The following is a 16,864-nucleotide window of genomic DNA, read 5'->3' on the forward strand; positions in this document are numbered from 1 at the left end:
AATTTGTGCAGTATATAATGCTTTTTTTTGATAATTATGGATGTTTTTATTGTAAATCACCTAGGAATGTTGATAGCGTGGTGTGCCTAGCTTTCATAAATAAATAAATAAATCAGTCTTTTGGTGTTGTGTTTTGGACATTGAGGCATGGGCCCTTGGTCGCTGCAAGAGATGGCACCTCCCACAGGGCGGAGCCCTGCGGGGACTTGCAGCGATAGGCTAGCTCTAAGCAGAGATGGACACAGAGAAAGTGAGTCATTGTTATACTGCAAGGTAGATGATAATGTTCCGTCTGAAGACTGTAGAGTGGAAAGGCAGTACACAGTCCCACCAGGTCCCGAGAGGGAGATGGGTCCGGTAGTGGTCCGCGAAGCGGGGTAGGCCGAGGACCCAGGCCTAGATGGAAAGGCCAGTGAGAGTAGATCCGGTAGTAGTCCATGGTGCGGGGCAGGCCGAAGATCTATGAGAAAAGAGATGAGCCAATGCAGAGACAGAACTGGAGCAGTAGTACTCACTCTGATGCTGGTAGTTGTAGCAGGTGAGAACCCCTGAGGAGTGGAGGTCAGGGATGAAATAGGGCCCCGAGGAGCGAGTACCTTATGTGTCCTTGTAGGAGATAGGCAACCCCAGAGGGTAGGCAGGAGCGAGGCAAGGCCCCCGAGGAGCGGGTACCTTAGGCTTCTTCATTGGTAGCAGGTAACCCCAGAGGGTGTAAGGAGCGAGGCAAGGGCCCCGAGGAGCAGGTACCTAAGTCGTCCTGGGGCGAATGTACACAGAGCGGAAGTGTCTGGTAGCGTAGAGAGATCAGCATGGAGGATTCCTTGTTAAATCGTATTAGGAATCCTGAACAGAGATTAAATATCAGAGCTTGTGATGTCATGCAGTGGGGACACCCCCGAGGTTCCCGCCATGATGCATGTAAAGGACGGGGCTGAACGGGGGCGCATGCCCTAGGTCACTCCAGGAGAAAGATGGCGAATGCAATCGCCCATGCCGGACTGGGAACGCCGGAGGGGTCAGCATGGAGAAGCAGAGGCGGCCATCTTCCCAAAAGGAACTGAGCAGGCAGGAGAAAGGTGAGCAATAAAGGGCACAGCCGTCTGCGACTGACGGGCACAACATTTGGAGAGAGAACTGAACTGAGAAAATACTATGTTGCCAAGATCTCAGGGAACATGCCGGAAATGAATGCAAACAAGAACAGATATTGAGATGGGTATTGATTTATTTATTTACATTTTGGGGTAGATTTTCAAAGATGCGTGCGTGCTACCCAGTGCACGCACATGGACGTCCAATTTTATAACATGCGCACATAGGGGCGCGCATGTTATAAAATCGGGGTTGGCGCATGCAAGGGGGTGCACACTTGTGTATCCTGCATGTGCCAATGCCCGCAGCCTTCCTCAGTTCCCTCCCAGTCCGCTCCAATTTCGGAACGGACTGGGAGGGAACTTCCCAACCCCCTACACTAACCTCCCTTCCCCTGCCCCTCACCCAAAATCTTTATTTTACCTTTTGCTCCTGCCTTAGGGCAGGAGCAGGTTGCGTGCACCGGCACCCTGCCGGCACGAGATTCCCCAGCATAGCAGCAAATGGCCGCTGTGCTGGGGCCTCTAGCCATGCCCCATCCTACCACCTCCGTGCCCCCTCCCTGTCCCTTTCCCAGGTCCCCGGGACTTACACACGTGACCGGGCCTTTGAAAATTGGCCCGGTGTGCATAAGGGCGGTTACGCGCGTAACGCTTTGAAAATCTTCCCCTTTGTGTATAATCTCTTCTTCATAAAATGGAAAGCAATTTACAACAATCCTTAAGAACATAAGAACATAAGGTATGCCATACTGGGTCAGAACAAGGGTCCATCAGGCCCAGTATTCTGTTTACAACAGTGGCCAATCCAAGTCAAAAGTACCTGGCAAGTACCTAAACATTAAATAGATCTCAAGCTACTATTCCTTATTGGTTGATAGCAGTTTATGGATTTTTCCTCTAGGAATTTATCCAAACCTTCTTTAAATTCAGTTACAGTAACTGCCATAACCACATCCTCTGGCAATGAATTCTAGAGCTTAACTATGTGCTGACTGAAAAAGAATTTTCTTTCATTTATTTTAATTGAGCTACTTGCTAACTTCATGGAGTACCCCCTAGCCCTTCTAGTATCTGATAGATTAAATAACCAATTTACATGAATCTGTTCAAGTCCTTTTATGATTTTGTAGGCTTCTATCATATTTGTCCTCACTCGCCTCTTCTCCAAACTGAACAGCCCTAACCTCTTTATCCTTTCCTCAAAGGGGAGCTGTTCCATGCCCTTTATCATTTTGATTGTCCTTCTCTGAACTTTCTCCAGTGCAACTATAAGAACATGCCATACTGGGTCAGACCAAGGGTCCATCAAGCCCAGCATCCTGTTTCCAACAGTGGCCAATCCAGGCCATAAGAACTTGGCAAGTATCCAAAAACTAAGTCTATCTTTTTTAAGATGAGGCGACCAGAATTGCACACAGTATTCAAGGTGCGGTCTCACCATGGAGCCATACAGAGGCATTATGACATCCACCATTTTATTTGCCATTCCCTTCCTAATAATTCCTAACATTCTGTTTGCTTTTTGGACCACCACAGCACACTGACATTGTGGGACCGATCGGTGACTCCCACAGGCCTGGAGACATGAACTAGTCTGACTTCAATCTTTCTTAAGAACATAAGAACATAAGAAAATGCCATACTGGGTCAGACCAAGGGTCCATCAAGCCCAGCATCCTGTTTCCAACAGTGGCCAATCCAGGTCATAAAAACCTGGCAAGTACCCAAAAACTAAGTCTATTCCATGTTACCATTGCTAATGGCAGTGGCTATTCTCTAAGTGAACTTAATAGCAGGTAATGGACTTTTCCTCCAAGAACTTATCTTAAAACATAATCTTTATTCACAGCTTCAGTCATATACACAATAGAATGCCTTTACCTTCAGACAGTGTACTTTATCTACTACTCACAATTTATACTGCTTCGTCTCAGCTCAGGGTTTTGACAGTGTTGTGTTACAGGAGCTGCCTTACTCCTTGAGACCTATGCCTTGTCTGGTTATCCCCACCTGGATCCCAGCTCTTATTCGCCAGTCTCTGGTTACACCCTCTGAGCCCCACCTGCCCCACAGGATTCCACCCATAGAGCACACTCTCCTCATGGCTTCTAGCCTGGTCCTGCATAGGTAAATAGGGGAACACTAGGGGCACTGTTTCACAGACACCTAGGTCTTGTTCCTGGGTGATAACTCCTAAGATGGAACCTGACATTGTGTAACTACAGCAAGGGTTATATTTCCCTATATGCATCACTGTGCACTTGTCTACATTAAATTTCATCTGCCATTTGGAAGCCCAATCTTCCAGTTTCACAAGGTTGTCCTGCAATTTATCATAATCCGCTTGAGATTGAAATACTCTGCATAAGACTTCACACTCCACAACACAATTTAAGATCGGCGAACAAGGGATTGCTATCCATATCCTCTATGTCATCATCAAAATTAACTTCTGTGAGAGAAAGAGCCATATCTTTGGCCAGACCTAAGCTATGGAATATGTTGCCGCAAAAAATAAGATTGGAATCAAATCTAAAAAATTTTAGAAAATCATTGAAAAAGGCTTTTTAATCAAGCTTTTAAAGAGAGTTTAGACCAGCAATTGTGATGTTTTTACAGGTGTCAAATGCTCATCCAACAGATTTTTAGTATGTTATTAATAATTATCATGACAATTAATACGGTTATTTGTGCAAGTTTTTACTGAATTTTCAATTAATTTTAGTTGTTAGATAGTGTTTTTCTTAACTTAAATTGAAGATAGCTAACATTACTACTGATCGTGTTTTTTATAATAGATTATTTTGTACTGTAAAGAGTGTTTTAATTATTTATTCCTGTGTGTGTGTTTTGTATAAAGTGTAAACCGATGTGAAGGTCCTGGTTCCAAACACTGGTATAGAAAATCGTATAAATAAATAAAATAAATAAATAATTTTGTGTCATCTGCAAATTTGATCACCTCACTTGTCATATCCCTTTCCAAATCATTTAAAAATATATTAAAAAGCACCGGTCCAAGTACAGATCCCTGAGGCACTCCACTGTTTACCTTTCTCCACTCTGAAAACAGACCATTTAATCCTACTATCTGTTTGCTGTCTTTTAACCAGTATGCAATCCCCAAAAGGACAGCGCTTCCTATCCCATGACTTTTTAGTTTTTTTAAAGTCTCTCATGAGGGCCTTTGTTGAACACCTTCTGAAAATCCAAATAACCACATCTACCAGTTCACCTTTGTTCACATGTTTATTCACTTCTTCAAAAAAATGTAGGAGATATGTTAGACAAGTCTTCCCTTGGGTAAATCCATCCTGGCTGTGACCCATTAAACCATGTCCATCTAAATGTTTTGTAATGTTATTCTTTATAACAGTTTTCACAATTTTTCCCAGCACTGGTCATGTTCACCGGTCTATAGTTTCCTGGATTTCCCCTGGGAGCCCCTTTTAAATATTGGAGTTATATTGGCTACCTTTCAGTCTTCAGGTACAATGTATATTTTTAATGATAGGTTACAAATTAAATATAATAGGTCTTTGAGTTCTTTCAGAACCCTGCTATGTTTACCATCCAGTCCAGGTGATTTACTACTCTTCAGTTTGTCAATCTGGCCTACCATAACTTCCAGGTTCACCTTTATTTGGTTCAGTTCATCTGAATCAACACCCTTAAAAACCGTCTCCAGAATGGATATCTCCCCAACATCCTCTTCAGTAAATACCAAAGCAAAGAATTTGTTTAGTCTTTCTACGATGGCCTTATCTTCCCTAAGTGCCCTTTAACCCCTCAATCATCTATCGGTCCAAATGACTCCCTCGCAGGCTTTCTGCTTCAGATATATTTTTTAAAGTTTTTATTATGAATTTTTGCCTCTATGGCCAGCGTCTTTTCAAATTCTTTCTTATCCTGTTTTATCAATATCTTACATTTAACTTGCCAATGCTTATGCTTTATTCTATTTTTTTCTGATGGATTCTGCTTCCAATTTTTCAATGAAGATCTTTTGGCTAAAATACCCTCTTTCATCTCACTTTTTAGCCATGCAAGCAATTGTTTAGCCTTCCTTCCAGCTTTCTTAATACATGGAATACATCTGGACTGCATGTCTAAGAAGGTATTCTTTTAACAATGTCCATGCCTGTTGCACACTCTTCATTAGCCTTTGTAGCTGCACCTTTCAGTTTTACTTACTGTCCCCCTTCCAGCCATTAGTTTTCATTTGATCATATTATGATCACTATTGCCAAGTAGCCCCATCACTGTTATCTCTTTTACCATACCCAGCGCTCCTCTGAGAATTAGTTCTAAAATTGCTCATTCTATCATAAGTTCCTGAACCAATTATCTCTCTAGCATGTCCTGATGTTACACTTACCCAGTCAATATTGGGGTAATTGTAATCTCCTGAGGCGCTCCTGAGGAAACTCTAAAAGATGTGAATAATACGGTTTTTTGGTCCCTCCCGATGCAGCCTCCGCGAAACACGGGACCGTGTCGGGGGACTTTAAATTCTCTGTTGTTACCCGTCTGGAGTTGCCGTTTTGAAAGAACTATTTATGAAACATGAACCTTTGTTTAATAAAATTCTTATATCAGTGAATGGGACTTCATTCTCCTACTTGCACTATTGACTTTGTGGATTTGCTTATGTGCAAGGTTGCTTCTGTATATCTCTGGTAATTGTAATCTCCCATCTTTACTGCACTACTAATTTGGTTAGCTTCTTAATTTCTTTTAGCATTTCACAGTCCGTCTTATCATTTTGGCCAGGTGGTGTTGCATCCATCGCTGCTCGATGCCCTCACTTTGCCCTCTTTACCTCTGTGGCGACTCCCTCTGGGTCTGATGGACGGTTAGCTGCTGCGGCGTCTTCTTGCCGTCTCCCTCCGGTGTCCCCAGACTGGCACGACGCTGCAGATCCGCCATGTAGCCTGATGACGTAGGGCGCTCGTGCTCCGATTGATGTACCAGCAAGGGCACGAACCTCAGGGGCGTCCCCATGAGATGACGCCATCCGCTTCCAATATAAAAACTCTCAGTATTCGCTAACATATCGAGTTAGCAAGGATTGATTGTGGGGATTGATTTGGACTTGCTTCTCTCTACACTACTCTGCCTCCTCGGACTTACCAGGGGTACCCGGCTCCTCGGGGGCCTTGCTCTCTTTTCTTTATTTCAGATTGCAGATAGGAACCGGTACTCGCTCCTTGAGGGCCCAAGTTCCTGAACACTCTGAAGATTCTCTACTGCCTGGAAGATATCGCAGATACAGACATTTGTGCGTTACCATCGCTCTCTCGGAGCTTTTCCTGGAACCAGGTACTCACTCCTTGAGGGCCTAACCCTTTCCAGCTACTGAGCTTCCTTAAGACCTTATGTGAGTTTTGTCATCCAGTTCTGGCTATGAATACAGCATACCCTGTCTACTCACTATCTATAGTTTCTCTACAGCTCAGCTAGCCTGGGATCGCTGTTCCAGTACCTGAGGGACTTCAGTCCTGCCGGGCATATCAGCTCACTACTGCCACCTCTGGTGGTTCTACTATTCTGTCTAATAATAGAACTATTTGTGTCTGTCTCCATACCCAAGCCTAGCCGGTGGTCCCTCTCAGGATATCCTCCTGGGGCGCAGTCATCTGCCATTGGCCCAAGGATCCACCTATCTATATTCCTCTTCAGCTGAGTGCCCTCTCCAAGCACGCCACTGGTAACAGATTGCTACTCCTTCCCCATCAGGAGTCTTCAGCAACAGATTCATAACAGATTACAACTCCGCAGTCTATACCTTTACGGATTGGTAACTACTCCCTCTACAGGAGCTGAGCATATCAGATTGCTAACTCCTCCTTCCACAGGAGCCAGTTCATAACAGATTGCTAACTCCTCCCTTCTTGAGGAGTAGAGCATAACAGTTTGCTAACTCCGCCTTCCACAGGAGCTGATTCATAACAGATTGCTAACTCCTCCTTCCACAGGAGCTGATTCATAACAGGTGGAAGGTAGTATACTACTATTGCTATACTCTTCCCCAACACACAAGGGATTTCTACTAGGGGTGTGCATTCATTCTTAGTGTTTGGGTAATTGCCAGGTTCTTGTGGCCTGGTTTTTGGCCTCTGTTGGAAACAGGATGCTGGGCTTGATGGACCCTTGGTCTGTCCCAGCATGGCAATTTCTTATGTTCTTATGTTCTTACGAATTGGTAATCCACAATATATAGGGCCATATTCGTTGTATTCATGGGGAAGCAAAACGTATCACGATTCCCCATGAATACAACGAACCTTCGCCAAATTATTCGGCCGTCTAAAGGAGCCAATTTAAGCAAACCCCTCACCCTCCTGACCTCCCCAAGACTTACCAAAACTCCCTGCTGGTCCAGCGGGGAGTCCAGGAGCCATCTCCTGCACTCACACCCTCGGCTGCCGGTTTCAAAATGGCACCGAAAGCCTTTGACCTACTATGTCAGAGGGGCTACCGGTGCCATTGGTCAGCCCCTGTCACATGGTAGGAGCAATGGATGGCTGGCACCATCTTGTGCTCCTACCATGTGACAGGGACTGACCAATGGCACCAGTAGCCCCTGTGACATAGTAAGGCATTCAACCGACACCTCTCAGGTGAGAGACCTCGGAGTAATTCTGGACAATTGGCTAAACCTAAAAAAATTTGTCAACAACAGCACAAAAGAATGTTTCTTCAAATTACACATTCAAAAAAAGCTGAGACCCTTCCTCCATTTTCAGGACTTCCGCATGGTATTTGTGTTTTTAATAGTCAGAAAGGCAGTGAATAAACAAGTTAGACTGTTTGTATTTTTAAATAGTCCATCAATAAGGTAGCTCGTAAGCAGTAGGAAGTGTGTTTATTTTTAAAAGTCTGCAGAACTGAGTGTTCTGAAGACTTTTAAAGAACTGAGTGTTTGTATTTAATACAAACTGAGTGTTTGTATTGAGAAAAAAAAACCCACAAAAAGTAGCCAGAAGCTAGAAATAAGCTAGGAGCAGTGTACACCTAAGTAAAAAAGTTGAATAGTTCAGCTCAGTTACTCACCTTGGAAAGGTGTTGAGGTAGTGTGATTGGGTTTGAATAGGGACCAACATTTGTTAATCAAGAGAGCAGTGAGTCACTCTGGCTGACTAACTGAAGTTAGACTGTATTTCTCAACCCACCCACCCCTAGCTCATCCCTTAATTTATAGGCAGGTGCCACTTTCACAAAAAAAAAAATCAACAAAAACTTTATTGAGAATTCGATCAGACCCCGGTAGGCCACTACCAGACGCATAGTGAATTCACTAATACATTTAAAGGACGTTAGACAAATTCCTACTCCCATAGCAAACTAAAACTTGACTAGGAACTGATCAAAATTGAGATGAAGGCAGCAGTCCAGCAGCAAGAGGGGGGCTTCCCAGTCTTTTGCATAGAGTGTCACATGTATGATTTTTTACCCACCGGTGAGAAGTTGTACATGTGCATGCGATGCAAAGAGCTCCTGGCTCTCAGAGAATGAGTCCAATCTCTGGAGGCTAGAGTGGCAGATCTGGAGGAGCTGAGGCAGACAGAGAGGTATATAGATGAGACCTTCAGGGACATAGTAGTCAAGTCCCAACTTCAGACTGGCAGCCCTGGTGCTGCCTTGGAGGAAGAAGGTCTCATGATGGGAGAGCACCAACCAGGTGCAGCAGGAAAGGATCCTGTAGCAAGGACCTGCTCTCCAGATGATGCATTGTCCTTTCGCACTGAGGATATCTCCCCAAGGCCTACTGCCCAGGAGGGAAGGGTTAGGTCGGCCGTCATAGTAGGTGATTCGATTATTAGGAATGTAGATAACTGGGTGGCTGGTGGGCGTGAGGATCACCTGGTAACATGCCTACCTGGTGCGAAGCTGGCAGACCTCACGTGTCACCTAGATAAGATTTTAGACAGTGCTGGGGATGAGCAGGCTGTTGTGGTACATGTGGGCACCAACGACATAGGAAAATGTGGGAGGGAGGTTCTGGAAGCCAAATTTAGGCTCTTAGGTAGAAAGCTTAAATCCAGAACCTCCAGGGTAGCATTCTCTGAAATGCTCCCTGTCACACGCGCAGGTCAACAGAGGCAGGCAGAGCTCCGGAGTCTCAATGCGTGGATGAGACGAAGGTGCAAGGAACATGGATTCAGTTTTGTTAGGAACTGGGGAACCTTTTGGGGAAGGGGGAGTTTCTTCCGAAGGGATGGGCTCCACCTTAACCAGGGTGGAACCAGACTGCTGGCGCTAACCTTTAAAAAGGAGATAGAGCAGCTTTTAAACTAGAACAAAGGGGAAAGCCGACAGTCACTCAGCAGCGCATGGTTCGGAGAGAGGTATCTTCAAAGGATACTAATGATGCATTACAATTAGGGCACCCCTACAGTGAGGTTCCAATAATTAGAAAAATATTCCAAGTGCCTGTAACTAAAAACTCACCTGAGCTAAAAAATTCTAACTTATCCCTATCAATTAAAAAGCAGAATGAAACTACAAACAAAAACTACCTGCTGTGTTTTTTATCATATCATCACCATGCACTACTGTGTCTTATTTATTCCCTTGGTTACTTATCTCACTGGTTCATATTTATGTACCGTCACATTTATTCACTTAGGCTTATTTATTTAATCTGCTATACTATCACATTAACTGTATGAAATGTAAATATTGCATTGTTTAATCTCTCCCCTCTTCCAGTTCCAAGTTAATTTTCCCTGTTTTATTGTAACTTTCTCACACACTTTAATTGTTTCACTGTATTTAAAGTTCACAGTTTTATTGGGAATATTTATTACGTTACGCTATACTTTACACACATTGTTATTTGTAAACCAGGTTGATGTGATGCCTGCCATGAAACTCGGTATAACAAAAATAATAAATAAATAAATAAAATAAATAAAAAACAAACTTTAAAATGTTTGTATGCTAATGCCAGAAGTCTAAGAAGTAAGATGGGAGAATTAGAATGTATAGCAGTGAATGATGACATAGACTTAATTGGCATCTCAGAGACACGGTGGAAGGAGGATAACCAATGGGACAGTGCTATACCGGGGTACAAATTATATCGCAATGACAGAGAGGAGCACCCGGGAGGAGGTGTGGCTCTTTATGTCCGGGATGGCATAGAGTCCAACAGGATAAACATCTTGCATGAGACTAAATACAAAATTAAATCTTTATGGGTAGAAATCCCTTGTGTGTCTGGGAAGACTATAGTGACAGGGGTATACTACCGTCCACCTGGTCAAGATGGTGAGACGGACAATGAAATGCTAAGAGAAATTAGGGAAGCTAACAAAATTGGTAGTGCGGTAATAATGGGAGACTTCAATTACCCCAATATTGACTGGGTAAATGTATTGGGACATGCTAGAGACACAACGTTCCTGGATGGAATAAATGATAGCTTTATGGAGCAATTGGTTCAGGAACCAATGAGAGAGGGAGCAATTTTAGATCTAATTCTCAGTGGAGCACAGGACTTGGTGAGAGAGGTAACTGTGGTGGGGCTGCTTGGCAATAGTGATCATAATATGATCAAATTTGATTTAAAGACTGGAAGACGAACAGTGTGCAAATCCAAGGCTCTCGTGCTAAACTTTCAAAAGGGAAACTTGAATAAAATGAGAAAAATTGTTAGAAAAAAACTGAAAGGAGCAGCTACAAAAGTAAAAAATGTCCAAGAGGCGTGGTCATTGTTAAACAATACCATTCTAGAAGCACAGTCCAGATGTATTCCACACATTAAGAAAGGTGGAAAGAAGGCAAAACGATTACTGACATGGTTAAAAGGGGAGGTGACAGAAGCTATTTTAGCCAAAAGATCTTCATTCAAAAACTGGAAGAAGGATCAAGCAGAAGAAAATAGGATAAAGCATAAACGTTGGCAAGTTAAATGTAAGACATTGATAAGACAGGCTAAGAGAGAATTTGAAAAGAAGTTGGCTGTAGAGGCAAAAACTCACAGTAAAAACTTTTTAAAATATATCCGAAGCAGAAAGCCTGTGAAGGAGTCAGTTGGACAGATAATTGAGGAGTTAAAGGGGCACTTAGAGAAGATAAGGCCATCGCAGAAAGATTAAATGATTTCTTTGCTTCGGTGTTTACTGAAGAGGCTGTTGGGGAGGTACCCGTAATGGAGAAGGTTTTCATGGGTAATGATTCAGACGGACTGAATCAAATCACGGTGAACCTAGAAGATGTGGTAGGCCTGATTGACAAACTGAAGAGTAGTAAATCACCTGGACCGGATGGTATACACCCCAGAGTTCTGAAGGAACTAAAAAATGAAATTTCAGACCTATTAGTAAAAATTTGAAACCTATCATTAAAATCATCCATTTTACCTGAAGACTAGAGGATAGCAAATGTAACCCCAATATTTAAAAAGGGCTCCAGGGGCGATCCGGAAAACTACAGACCAGTTAGCCTGACTTCAGTGCCAGGAAAGATAGTGGAAAGAGTTCTAAACATCAAAATAACAGAACATATAGAAAGACATGGTTTAATGGAACAAAGTCAGTATGGCTTTACCCTGGGCAAGTTTTGCCTCACAAATCTGCTTCACTTTTTTGAAGGAGTTAATAAATATGTGGATAAAGGTGAACCGGTAGATGTAGTATACTTGGATTTTCAGAAGGTGTTTGACAAAGTTCCTCATGAGAGGCTTCTAGGAAAAGTAAAAAGTCATGGGATAGGTGGCGATGTCCTTTCGTGGATTGCAAACTGGCTAAAAGACAGGAAACAGAGAGTAGGATTAAATGGACAATTTTCTCAGTGGAAGGGAGTGGACAGTGGAGTGCCTCAGGGATCTGTATTGGGACCTTACTTTTCAATATATTTATAAATGATCTGGAAAGAAATACAACGAGTGAGATAATCAAATTTCAGATGACACAAAATTGTTCAGAGTAGTTAAATCACAAGCAGATTGTGATAAATTGCAGGACGACCTTGTGAGACTGGAAAATTGGGCATCCAAATGGCAGATGAAATTTAATGTTGATAAGTGCAAGGTGATGCATATAGGGAAAAATAACCCATGCTATAATTACACAATGTTGGGTTCCATATTAGGTGCTACAACCCAAGAAAGAGATCTAGGCGTCATAGTGGATAACACATTGAAATTGTCGGTTCAGTGTGCTGCGGCAGTCAAAAAAGCAAACAGAATGTTGGGAATTATTAGAAAGGGAATGGTGAATAAAATGGAAAATGTCATAATGCCTCTGTATTGCTCCATGGTGAGACCGCACCTTGAATACTGTGTACAATTCTGGTCGCCGCATCTCAAAAAAGATATAATTGCGATGGAGACGGTACAGAGAAGGGCTACCAAAATGATAAGGGGAATGGAACAGCTCCCCTATGAGGAAAGACTAAAGAGGTTAGGACTTTTCAGCTTGGAGAAGAGACGGCTGAGGGGGGATATGATAGAGGTGTTTAAAATCATGAGAGGTCTAGAACGGGTAGATGTGAATCGGTTATTTACTCTTTCGGATAGTAGAAAGACTAGGGGGCACTCCATGAAATTAGCATGGGGCACGTTTAAAACTAATCGGAGAAAGTTCTTTTTTACTCAACGCACAATTAAACTCTGGAATTTGTTGCCAGAGGATGTGGTTAGTGCAGTTAATATAGCTGTGTTTAAAAAAGTTTTGGATAAGTTCTTGGAGGAGAAGTCCATTACCTGTTATTAAGTTCACTTAGAAAATAGCCACTACCATTAGCAATGGTAACATAGAATAGACTTAGTTTTTGGGTACTTGCCAGTTTCTTATGGCCTGGATTGGCCACTGTTGGAAACAGGATGCTGAGCTTGATGGACCCTTGGTCTGACCCAGTATGGCATTTTCTTATGTTCTTATGTGCTCCAATCGATCATCTTTTCAAAAATCGATTACTGCAACTCTCTAATTCTCGGACTCCCTGCTAACACTACCAGACCCCTCCAGATGCTACAGAACTCCGCCACCAGGATTCTGACTAACACCAGCAAAGAAGAGCACATCACTCCCATCCTTCGGAACCTTCATTGGCTCCCCATCAAATTCAGAATTCTCCACAAAGTCCTCATGATAATTCACAAATCTATGCACAATCTAACCCCCCTCGACTTAAATATCCCTTTTCTTCTCCACACATCCTCTAGACCAATAAGATCAGCTTACAAAGGCATCCTCTATGCTCCCCCAGCCAAGACCTCATTAAAGAAGCACGCACTATCAACAGTGGGCCCTCCTCAATGGAATGCTCCCCCCCCCCCCCCCCCCGATCTTCGTCTGGAACCCTTCCCGTTTACTTTAAAAAAAAAAGCTTAAAACGTGGCTCTTCAGACAGGCATTTCCCGAATGAATGAACTCCCTCATACCAGTAACAAGAAAGGACATTTATACTAACCCTTGTTAAGACACCACCCCTTATGACAGGCCCTATCACTCTCGATCTCCTGATCAGCAGTATTTCCAAACCCCCCCCCCCCCCCCCGGCATATCTTCCTTCCTTCCTCTCCCTACCTTCCTTCCCCCCCCCCCCTCCATAGAACTAACTCGGTATTTATCAAAGAAGAGGATGGTCCTCTCTGTTCTATTTGCTCCCATATTCTGTATTTAAATGTTATGGCCCTTGGCGGCGGCAAGCCGCGACCGGGGCCTGTCACTTACCGGCGCGGCAGACCGCCTCGTCCCCTGCTGACAGCATCCTGCTTCAGCGGGTCTGTTCTGTTTCGCCGCTTCAACATGGCTGCGGCGTCGGCCGTCCTCCTGGGGCTCTGGCTCCGCCCCCTCTAGGGCTGTACGCAGCAGAAGAGGATTTGCTATAGGAGTCATTCCTGTGATGGGATTGGCTCCTCTCTTTGAATTCCAGCCATTGGGGACTATTTAAGGGCAAGGTCTGCATCTCAGACCTTGCCTTGACTTCTTGGCTCCTGTGGATCTTGTTCCTGAGTTTTGTTCCTGTTGTGACCTCCTGTGCTTGACTCCTGGATCGGCTTCTGAGTTCCTCTGTTATCGACGTCTTGGTTTGGCTGCAGAATCTTCTTTGGTTTTGACTTCTGGACTGGCTGTGGTATACTCTCTGGTTTCGACCCCTGGACTGGCTGTGAAACACTCTCTGGTTTTGAACCTTGGACTGGCTGTGGAATACTCTCTGGTTTTGACCCCTGGACTGGCTGTGGAACACTCTCTGGTTTCGAACCTTGGACTGGCTGTGGAATACGCTCTGGTCTTGACCTCTGGATTGACTGTGGATTATTCTGATCTCGTCTTCCGGACGGGCTGTGGTGGCCTGACTGTTCTTCTTCCTTGGACTTAACGACCGGCTGGAGGCGCCAGCTATCTGAAACATACGACCTGCAGGAGGCGCCTGCATCCAGATTTCCTTGTCCATGCGCATAAGACCAACTGAGTGTGTCTTGCCTTCTGATGGTAGGTACCTTGGTGTCTATCTCGGATCAAGGGTCCACCTTCCTGTGCATAACATTAAATAAGTTAATTGTTAACAGTTTGGTATGTATCACCCCAGACCACAGTTTGTTGCAATCCCTGTTCTTTGTAATGGTTTTACAAAATGTTGTTTCATTGTAAACCGAAGTGATGTTTCGCTGTAAACCGATGTGATATGTATTTTACATGTGGGTCGGTATAAAAAAGTTCTAAATAAATTGTTCTATCTTTTTAACCATTATCTTACTATATGTAACTCCCCAAGTCTCTCACTAATATGTTTATCTTAATTAGATTGTAAGCTTTATTGAGCAGGGACTGTCTCTTGTGTGTTGTTTGACAGCACCACATACGTCGAGTAGTGATATAGAAGTGATGAGTAGTTTTAATAAGGTACACTAATGCAAGAAATAGAATTTGCTGCCCCATCACTTGATAAGTGACTGTTTTACATGGAAATGCAAGCAAGCCCCAACTATTTCCCTAGAAAAAATAAATGTGTAGGACTCCTTGGGATCCCTATAAAGGAGTGTGGCCTAATAGCAAGGTCATGCACTGTAGAGTAGATTATATGGCTGTTCCATCTTTGCCACGGCACCCCCACTGGAGGTTGCTGTAATGGTTTATCGTCAAGTGGACCCCCCTAGTGTCTGTAAGGATTTTGTTAGTTTGAAGTGATGCTAAATTAATTGGATGGATGGGCCATACAGTCTTTTTCTGCCATCATGTTTCTATTTTCTATGGAGATGAGAGGGTGGGAGCATTTCCTTTCAGGTCCCTCAAGTTTGCATAGCACAGGTCCAAAGCCTGGAGTAAAAGGGGGAATCTCCTTAAATCAATTCTCAGTCTGATTTTGTCCTGAAGGATTATTCATCCACAGAGAGATCTGGTCGACCTTGAGTAGTCAATGTTTCATCCTCTGGTCTACTACAATATCTAATCAACAACTGACTAAGAGACCACTTTAACCAGGATAGGATTTATTTCATGACCACATGGTTACATATTCCATAGATATCAACATGGGGTACACTAACTACAACCCTCAAGCCAAAACGAGCCCATCAGGGCCTTTCCTCTGGCCCATGGAAACACTATGTGACCCAGCCTACAGCAGCTCCAGGTACCACATGTGTACTCCCTAACCCACCCCCCCCCCCGCCCCCACACCCCCATCTCTGTTCCTCTGCTGGCCTCACCATTGGTGTGATTTCTGGGTTCATCACTCTCCTTTGGACAGTGACAATGGCATATCCGGAAGTCAGACCCATGGTGATAAAAAAGTTAAATCAGAAGTTTGCTTGAATAAGTTGATCATGGGGCCAGCAGAGGAACAAAGAAGTAGTGGGAGGAGGTGCACAACACCTGGATCTGTGGCAGTCTGGGACACATGGGAGACAAACTCAGCAGGGACAGGTGGTGAGGGAGGCAGACTCTGGAACAGGCTCTCATGAGCAATGGATGAAGGAGTGCTGGCTCTGGGGATGACTCAACAGTGATGGATGAAGGAATGCTATTAAATAGGACATCTCAGCTGGCACTCCAAGCAGGATCCTCCTCCCTGCCTCTGGATCAGGCAATAGCCACTAATGTAAAAAAAAAAAAAAAAAAAAAAGGTTTGCTCACCAGTGCATTAACATTTTGGCTACTTGTAATATGGGAAAATCCAATAAAATAAATAATTAAAAATGCTATTCACTTCAAAGCATTCAGTATAACCCAACAACAATTTGCTGTTGAACATGTCTTCCAATCTGCAGAGTGCCAGAAACAGGGAAAACAGGAACATACAAGATGGTGGCAGTTGAGGCCCCATCTAGTCCACTCAATTTGCTTCCTATTGTACTTCCATAAAGCCCAGTTGATTTCTCATTTTCTGTTCATGTACCAGCAGAGACTTAGATGTTTTTGTCACTATCCGACATATTTTTATGTCTTTCATTCACCTTCTTATCACTCTGCTAATACATCGGCTCCCTCCACATCCTCTCATCCACACTCACACCCACACACATCTCTCTCTTCCCAGTGCCAATTTTCTGGCAGGTCGCTGATCTGGAACCTTTTCTAACTGCAGCAAATTGCTTCCATTCCTCTGTTGCAGCAGTAGCTGAACCCAACCTGGGTAGATATGTTTGGGAGAAGGGTTGGGGGGCTTTGTTTTAAAATGTTTATTACAAAGCGGCAAATGAACTGGCCAAAATAAACATTACACCAGAGAAAACAAAATGAATAACAAACCAGAAAAAAAAATATTGAGGCTGCACATCACTCCAGGACTCTGGTTTTAAATATTTTAAATTC

The sequence above is a fragment of the Rhinatrema bivittatum genome, chromosome 3 (assembly GCF_901001135.1).
Source record: "Rhinatrema bivittatum chromosome 3, aRhiBiv1.1, whole genome shotgun sequence".
Classification (NCBI taxonomy): domain Eukaryota; kingdom Metazoa; phylum Chordata; class Amphibia; order Gymnophiona; family Rhinatrematidae; genus Rhinatrema; species Rhinatrema bivittatum.